The following is a 9,717-nucleotide window of genomic DNA, read 5'->3' as shown; positions in this document are numbered from 1 at the left end:
TCCCTGACCTCAACTAAACCGCAGTCTCCAACCCATTGACGTAATAAACCTTAAACAAAACTATGCAGGTAAGAAGCCAGCAGGGGTGTGGGGGCTTTCCAGTGTTTTGCACCGCCTGCAGCATGTACGACTATCTGCCTGTTGGACAGAAGTCGTGGGTGTGCTCTCGGTGCAATGAGCTCCTGGGTCTCCGGGAACGACTTCATTTCCTTGAGGCCAAGGTGGCGGACCTGGAAAAGCTGAGAGAGGCAGAGAGGTGTGTGGAGGAGGCCTTCAGGGACGTTATAGCTGTGTCCCACTCCAACGATGATAGCTCTCCTGCTATCATGGACAACGATGGTCTCGGGGAAGGAGAGCATCCAGCTGAGGAAGAGGGAAACGATCCCTTAGAAGGGACCCATTCCTTGGGGGATGAGCAGCTATCCTCTCGTGCCGAGGATATATCTCCAGGGAGTGGAGGAATCCTTGTAGTGGGTGATTCGATCATTAGGAACATAGACAGTGGGGTGTGTGATGGGCGTATAGACCGCAAGGTGTTTTGCCTGGCTGGTGCGAAGGTTGCGGATATCACCCGTCGTTTAGATAGTTTGGTAGACAGTGCTGGGAAGGAGTCAGTGGTCGTGGTGCACGTTGGCACCAACGACATGGGGAAATGCAGCCGTGAGGTCCTGGAAGCAAAATTTAGGTTGCTAGGTAGGATGCTGAAAGCCAGGACCTCCAAGGTGGCTTTCTCTGAAATGCTATCAATTCCACACGCAGGACCAGCCAGACAGGCCCAGCTTCGCAGTCTCAATGTGTGGATGAGACGATGGTGTCGGGTGGAAGGGTTTGGATTTGTTAGGCACTGGGGAACATTTTGGGACAAGCCGGGCCTGTACAAAAGGGACGGGCTCCACTTGAACCAGAATGGAACCAGACTGCTGGCACTTAAAATTAAAAAGGTGGCAGAGCAGCTTTTAAACTGACTGAGGGGGGAAACCCGACAGGAGCTGAGAAAGGTCCGGTTCGGAATAAACCTCCCCCCTGGGATAAAAACCAAAGAAATGATGAAATTTTAAAAGGGGTAGGCCTAGAAGTAGGCATTGTGAGAGCAGGGGCACAGGATATAAATTCAGAAGAGCAAAATTACCACAGGCCTAACCACAAGTGCCAAAGACACTTGAAGAGAGACACTGCTTACAAGTGCCTGTACGCTAATGCTAGGAGCCTGCGAACCAAGATGGGAGAACTGGAGTGCTTGGTCTTAGAGGAGAGCATTGATATAGTGAGCATAACGGAGACCTGGTGGAATGGAGAAAACCAGTGGGATACGGTTATCCCTGGATATAAACTATATCGGAAGGACAGGGAAGGACGTATTGGTGGCAGAGTCGCTCTATACGTGAAAGAAGGCATTGAATCCAGCAAGCTCGAAACCCCAAAAGAGGCAGACTCCTCCACAGAATCGTTGTGGGTGGTGATGCCATGCCCCAGGAGGGACTTAAAACTGGGAACGATCTATCGTCCGCCTGATCAAAATGCTCAGGGAGACCTTGAGATGAGATATGAAATTGAGGAAGCATCCAAACTAGGAAAGGTGGTAGTAATGGGTGACTTCAACTACCCGGACATAGACTGGCCACATATGTGTTCCAGTCATGACAAAGAAGCAAAGTTTCTAGATATTCTAAATGACTATTCCCTAGACCAGTTGGTCATGGAACCGACCAGAGGGACGGCAACCCTGGACTTAATCCTCAGTGGGGACTGGGACCTGGTTCGAGATGTAAGTGTTGTTGAACCGATTGGGAGCAGTGACCACAGTGCTATTAAATTAAACATACATGTAACTGGCCAATTGCCAAGAAAATCCAACACGGTCACATTTGACTTCAAAAGAGGAAACTTCACAAAAATGAGGGGATTGGTAAAAAGAAAGCTGAAAAACAAAGTCCAGAGGGTCACATCACTCGAAAATGCTTGGAAGTTGTTTAAAAACACTATATTAGAAGCTCAACTGGAGTGCATACCGCAGGTCAGAAAAGGTACCGCCAGGGCCAAGAAGATGCCAGCATGGTTAACGAGCAAAGTCAAGGAAGCTCTTAGAGGCAAAAAGTCTTCCTTCAAAAAATGGAAGTCTTGTCCAAATGAAGAAAATAAAAAAGAACACAAATTCTGGCAAAAGAAATGCAAGAAGACAATAAGGGATGCTAAAAAAGAATTTGAGGAGCACATTGCTAAGAACATAAAAACCAACAACAAAAAATTCTATAAATACATTCAAAGCAGGAGACCATCTAGGGAGACGATTGGACCCTTGGATGATAAGGGAGTCAAAGGTGTACTAAAGAACGATAAGGAGATTGCAGAGAAGCTAAATGAATTCTTTGCATCTGTCTTCACAGTGGAAGATATAGGGCAGATCCCTGAACCTGAACTAACATTTGCAGGAAGTGATTCTGAGGAACTGAGACAAATAGTGGTAACGAGAGAGGAAGTTCTAAGCTTAATGGACAATATAAAAACTGACAAATCACCGGGCCCGGATGGCATCCACTCGAGAGTTCTCAAAGAACTCAAATGTGAAATTGCTGATCTGCTAACTAAAATCTGTAACTTGTCCCTTGGGTCCTCCTCCGTGCCTGAGGACTGGAAAGTGGCAAATGTAACGCCAATCTTCAAAAAGGGATCCAGAGGGGATCCCGGAAATTACAGGCCAGTTAGCTTAACTTCTGTCCCTGGAAAACTGGTAGAAAGTATGATTAAAGCTAGATTAACTAAGCACATAGAAGAACAAGCCTTGCTGAAGCAGAGCCAGCATGGCTTCTGCAAGGGAAAGTCCTGTCTCAGTAACCTATTAGAATTCTTTGAGAGTGTCAACAAGCATATAGATAGAGGTGATCCAGTGGACATAGTGTACTTAGACTTTCAAAAAGCGTTTGACAAGGTACCTCACCAAAGGCTTCTGAGGAAGCTTAGCAGTCATGGAATAAGAGGAGAGGTCCTCTTGTGGATAAGGAATTGGTTAAGAAGCAGAAAGCAGAGAGTAGGAATAAACGGACAGTTCTCCCAATGGAGGGCTGTAGAAAGTGGAGTTCCTCAAGGATCGGTATTGGGACCTGTACTTTTCAACTTGTTCATTAATGACCTAGAATTAGGAGTGAGCAGTGAAGTGGCCAAGTTTGCTGATGACACTAAATTGTTCAGGGTTGTTAAAACAAAAAGGGATTGCGAAGAGCTCCAAAAAGACCTCTCCAAACTGAGTGAATGGGCAGAAAAATGGCAAATGCAATTCAATATCAACAAGTGTAAAATTATGCATATTGGAGCAAAAAATCTTCATTTCACATATACGCTCATGGGGTCTGAACTGGCGGTGACCGACCAGGAGAGAGACCTCGGGGTTGTAGTGGACAGCACGATGAAAATGTCGACCCAGTGTGCGGCAGCTGTGAAAAAGGCAAATTCCATGCTAGCGATAATTAGGAAAGGTATTGATAATAAAACAGCCGATATCATAATGCCGTTGTATAAATCTATGGTGCGGCCGCATTTGGAATACTGTGTACAGTTCTGGTCGCCTCATCTCAAAAAGGATATTATAGAGTTGGAAAAGGTTCAGAAGAGGGCAACCAGAATGATCAAGGGGATGGAGCGACTCCCTTACAAGGAAAGGTTGCAGCATTTGGGGCTTTTTAGTTTAGAGAAAAGGTGGGTCAGAGGAGACATGATAGAAGTGTATAAAATCATGCATGGCATTGAGAAAGTGGATAGAGAAAAGTTCTTCTCCCTCTCTCATAATACTAGAACTCGTGGACATTCAAAGAAGCTGAATGTTGGAAGATTCAGGACAGACAAAAGAAAGTACTTCTTTACTCAGCGCATAGTTAAACTATGGAATTTGCTCCCACAAGATGCAGTAATGGCCACCAGCTTGGATGGCTTTAAAAGAAGATTAGACAAATTCATGGAGGACAGGGCTATCAATGGCTACTAGCCGTGATGGCTGTGCTCTGCCACCCTAGTCAGAGGCAGCATGCTTCTGAAAACCAGTTGCCGGAAGCCTCAGGAGGGGAGAGTGTTCTTGCACTCGGGTCCTGCTTGCGGGCTTCCCCCAGGCACCTGGTTGGCCACTGTGAGAACAGGATGCTGGACTAGATGGGCCACTGGCCTGATCCAGCAGGCTCTTCTTATGTTCTTATGTTCTTATGAGGGCTAATGTTGTCCCTATCTTCAATAAGGGCAAAAAGGAGGAACCTGGGAACTATAGAACAGTCAGCGTGACATCAGTCCCTTGGAAAATTCTGGGGCAGATTATAAAGCCGTAATTTGGATTCCTGCATTGAGCAGGGAGTTGGACTTGATGGCCTTATAGCCCCTTCCAACTCTACAATTCTATGATTCTATGAATCTGTAAGCACCTTCACAACAATGCAGTGATTACCAGAAGCCAACATGGATTTGTCAAGAACAAATCCTGCCAGACTAATCATATCTCATTATTTGAGTAACCTCCCTGAGAGACTAGGAATACCGTGGACATAATATACTGTGGACATAATATATCTCAACTTTAGCAAAGCTTTTGACAAAATCCCCCACGATATTCTGATTGACAATCTAGCTACATGTAGGCTGGATGGAACAACTATCAGGTAGATCCACAGTTGGCTACAGAATTGTACTCAAAGAGTGCTTATCAATGGTTCCTTCTCAAACTGTGGGGAGGTAATGAGCGGGTACAGCAGGGCTCAGTCCTGGGTCCAGTGCTCTTCAACATTCTTATTAATGACTTGGATGAGGAGTTGTAGGGAATACTTATCAAAGTTGCAGATGATACTAAATTGGGAGGAATAGCTAATACCCTGGAGGAAAAATGTAAACTGATCTCAATAGGTTGGAGCACTGGGCTGAAAACAACAGAATGAAATTTAACTGGGATAAATACAAAGTTCTACACCTAGGAAAAAGAAACTAAATGCACAGTTATAAGATGGGGGATACGTGGCTCAGCAATACTACATGCAAGAAGGATCTTGGGATTGTTGCTGATCACAAGCTGAATATGAGCCAACAGTGTGATGTGGCTACAAAAAAAGGCAAATGGTATTTTTGGCTGCATTAACAGAAGTATATTTTCCAAATTGCATGAAGTATTGGTTCCCCTCTATTTGGCACTGCTTAGGCCTCATTTTGAGTACTGTGTCCAGTTCTGGGCACCACACTTGAAGAAGGATGCAGACAAACTGGAACAGGTTCAGAGGAGGGCAATGAGGATAAGGGGACTGGAAACAAAGTCCTATGAGGAGACACTGAAAGAACTGGCCATGTTTAGACTTCAGAAGAGACAACTGAGGGGAGATATGATAGCAGTCTTCATGTACTTGAAATGTAGTGAATGGAATAATGAGCTCAAGTTACAGGAAACCAGATTTCAGCTGAACATCAGGGGGGAAATCCTAACTGTTAGAGCAGTACAACAATGGAACCAATTACCTAGAGAGGTAGTGAGCTCTCCAACACTGGAGGCCTTCAAGAGGTAGCTGGACAGCCGCCTCTTGGATATGCTTTAAGTTGGATTCCTGCGCTGAGCAGCGCATTGGACTCAATAGACTTATAGGCCCTTCCAACTCTACTGTGCTATGATTTTAGCACAATTCATTTCCCAGATAACTTTCATGTAATGATGGTTGGATCTCTTCTCGGGAAAAAGCAAAACAGTGATTGGGACTCTCTGATCTGCAGGACTAATTAAGCTCCCCAGGCTTTCCTATGTGGTCTGCAGTGCAGTTTGGATTGACCTACACCTAGCTGTCTATCACCTGATGTCATATGATGTTATGTTCTTGAAGGAAAATCTACAGGGTGAAATTGAAATGGTAAGTCAATTTCTACCCACTGGAAAAATTTAGTGCCTTTTAAATTGGCTACCAAAAGAAGAAGAAGAATTAAAAAAGGGGGGCAGTTTTTTTGTAGCTGCAGGGTGAAATGAAAAGGTGCCAGTTTTAAAAAGCACTGAATTTTACCAGTGGCTTGACATAGAGGGTACTCCCAGTTCTTCCCTTGCAGTAGCAGCATGAATTCAAGCTTGAGCTGAGAAACAAATTTCATTTGTAGCCATGGCTTGAATTCAAGTTGGGCTGGAAAAGAATAATCATTCTTTGGAGATGTGCTTGAATTCAAACCATGGATGCAAGAAGGAAGAAATAATTGTGAGTGCACTCAGAGAGCATGTTCTTACTTCTTCCTTTGAAGCGGAAGCACTGATGTCATATGTGATGGAGAAGAGTTGGGTGGCCTTAATCACCTGCCAACATGGCTCCTAGAGAATTGAGGCATTCTGAATCCAGCCCAGTGGCTGGATGCAGTTCCTCATGTCTAACCCAGAAAGATCTTACATTATTTTGATATTCTTCTTCATTCTTAATTCAGGGGGAAATGCGAGAAAGGCCTTTAAAGCATAGTACATTTTAGGCATGTTTGGGGATATACAGCTCCATGCCATGAACAACGAAAAACCCCAGAAATCAAAACAGCACAAGAGAAAAGAGCTTGAAAGAAATGTGAACAAATAGATTAGGATAGAAGTGGTGGTCTCTCCTTTAAGAAAAAGTGAGGATGAAAAGTTTCATTGAATTTACCTTTTTTGGCCCCAGGATAATCGGCTGCTTCTGAAATAATTCTCCCATTTCACTACAAAGTTCCATGAATGTAAGAGGGGGAAAGGGTTCAAAGGCCACTACAAATCCACATATCCATGCAGAAAATTTGAAGTTTGATCTCTTGCATTATTTTTAAGGAAGCATGGCCAGATATTTTCAAAAACTTCTGCAGTGCAGTTAGTTTAGGCTGATTCCTTATCAGGGAGTTATATTTAATGTTTTTTTTCCACCCTGGTCTCCTACTGAAGGAAGGTTGGGATATAAGTTTAATTAATCAACATCACCATCTTGAGACCAATTTTCCTTCTATTTAAATTGTCATAATATTTTTTGCTTTTTCAGAAACTTGTCTCAGTTGCCCAGATTTGTTGGAAGTGGGGGCAAGAGCAACTCCTGTTTGGGTTCTTTTGTGTGTATTCCAGAAGGAAGATAGAGTTAGGGTCCTCCAGCTGGCTAGGCTTGCCTACCTTTACCTGTGCTGTTCTCTACCTAACTTCCCTCTGTTGTAAACTGATATGCTCAGGGAAGCTTATCTGCCCCTCCTTCCTTTGACTTCTTCTTCGACTGTCCGAGGAGATAGGAGACATCTTTGTCTTTGTTCTTTCTCCTGAACCATGAGGGCAATACTGAAGTCTGGGCATTGCTCCTCCAATTTAGTTAGTTAGTTAGAACTAGGTATGCCTTTCCTATCTATCATGCATTTCTATAAATAAAGTAGCTTTTCTTATTGTACTAAGTCTTAACTCTCAATTATCTAAATGCGGGGTAAAAGCCTGCTACTTAGGGAAATGCACACTTTGGTACACACGCAGCTGAGACCGCTGAGGATCTCTGCATATATATACATATTTCCATAACAAGATCAATGTCCAAGCAAATGGAAGGATCAATGTATTCCTAAGATTCCAAACTTCCCAGCTTTTGAAAGAACTTTGGCAATTGTTTTAACTTTCTCTGCAATTTTGTTGTTTCTGATCATAGGTCTGGTACTTGGCATCTTCATTAGGCACTGTGATATCCTATAGCCAACAACTGAAGTCTCATTCACATTCTCCTCATCTCTTCTTGTGTTTCCTCTGCTCCTTGCATGGAGTGCCTAATTAGGCTACCTGCCTTCTCCAACAAATTTTGGCATTCTCTTTGGCCGTGTCTAGCATCTTGACCAAAACTCTATCAGTGGTTTTGGCATTCATGGTGTAGTCGTCCAGGTTCTTGGGGGGTCTTCATCCCCTTACTTTTTTGGAAGCCAGGTCCCAGCAGGGTCCCTATGTCTCCAGCATCCTATGAGCCAATCAGCATGAAAGGGGAGTGTGTTAGCCACTGAGAAGAGTCTTCTAACATGCTTCCTTGTCGTTTCTTGCTGATTGGAGCCAATCAGAGTGAAAGGAATTCCTGTAAGTTCTAACTTCAAAAACCCAAGGTGTGGACAGTGAGAATTCTGTAATTGCAGAAAAGACTGGCATTCCATCTACATCATCAAGCAGCTTGGTAGCAGCAGGAGATAAATGTATGCAGACACTGAATTCATAATTCAAGCAATACAATATCTCTGACAGTGAGAAAGGACAGTCAAATGGTGACAGTGATAGAGAAGCAGGAAGCAGTATTCAAGCCTGGCCTGATTATTCTATAACCTTAGCAGGGGTGTGGCTATGGCTATTATGAATGGACCCTGCACTTCTGAATTTGCCACTAATGCTAGCAAACCAAGATCCAGGATAAGAAAGAAAAAAAAAGGTGAGGAAAATACTGACTTATTCTATTTTGCTTCCCAGCTCCATTATCCAAGTAGAGACTTGTGCTCTCTGACTAGCAACCTCTCCTCCTTTCCTAGATTTAGACACACAATCATAGAGTAGCAGAGTTGGAAGGAACCTATAAGTCCACTGAGGAGTCCAACCCCCAACTCAATGCAGGGATCCAAATTAAAGCATACCCAACAGGTGGCCGTCCAGTTACCTCTTGAATGCCTCTAGTCTTACAGAACCCGCCAACTCCCTAGGCATTTGGTTCCATTGTTGTACCGCTCTATCATTTAGAAAGTTTTCCCTGATGTTCTGTCAAAATCTGGCTTCCTGTAACTTGAACCCATTATTCTGTGTCCTGACCTCTGGAACAATCAAAAATAGATCCTGGACCTCTGTGTGGCAATACACTCAATGACTGGAGAAATTGTATTGCTATGGTACAAAGAACCCTGCTAGATCAGCAAAAATGGAAATGGACTGCCTTCAAGTCGATTCCGACTTATGGCGACCCTATGAATAGGGTTTTCATGGTAAGCGGTATTCAGAGGGGGTTTCCCGTTGCCTCCCTCTGAGACTGAGAGGCAGTGACTGGCCCAAGGTCACCCAGTGAGCTTTATGGCTGTGTGGGGATTCGAATCCTGGTCTCCCAGGTCATAGTCCAGCACCTTAACCACTACACCACACTGACTCTCTAAAGAGAATTTAGTGAGGTGAAAGATGGGCAAGGTCAAGACAACTGATTGCCTTCAAGTCGATTCCGACTTATGGCAACCCTATGAATAGGGTTTTCATGGTAAGCGGTATTCAGAGGGGGTTTACTGTTGCCTTCCTCTGAGGCTGAGAGGCAGTGACTGGCCCAAGGCCACCCAGTGAGCTTCATGGCTGTGTGGGCATTCGAATCCTGGTCTCCCAGGTCATAGTCCAACACCTTAACCACTACACCACACTGGTTAAGTATTTTTTTTTGTCTGTCCTGAGTTTTCCAACATTCATCTGATGTCAATTTCATCTGATGCCCCAAGTTGTAGTATCATGAGGGAAGGAGAAAAACTTTTCTATATCCATTTTTTCATGCCATTCATAATTTTATACATCTCAGTAATTTATCATCTTATGCACCTTTTCTTTAAACTAAAAGAGTGCAAATGTTGTAACCTTTTCTTATAAGGGAGTTGCTCTATCCCCTTGATGGTTTTGGTTGCCCTTCTCTGAACATTTTCCAGCTCTGAAATATTCTTTTTAGGTGGGGCAACCAGAACTGCACAGTTTTCCAAGTGCAGTCACACCATAGACTTGTGTAATGGCATTATGATATTGGCAGGTTTTTA

Source organism: Rhineura floridana, chromosome 11 (assembly GCF_030035675.1).
Source record: "Rhineura floridana isolate rRhiFlo1 chromosome 11, rRhiFlo1.hap2, whole genome shotgun sequence".
Lineage (NCBI taxonomy): Eukaryota > Metazoa > Chordata > Lepidosauria > Squamata > Rhineuridae > Rhineura > Rhineura floridana.
Note: the sequence above shows the minus strand (reverse complement) of the source record.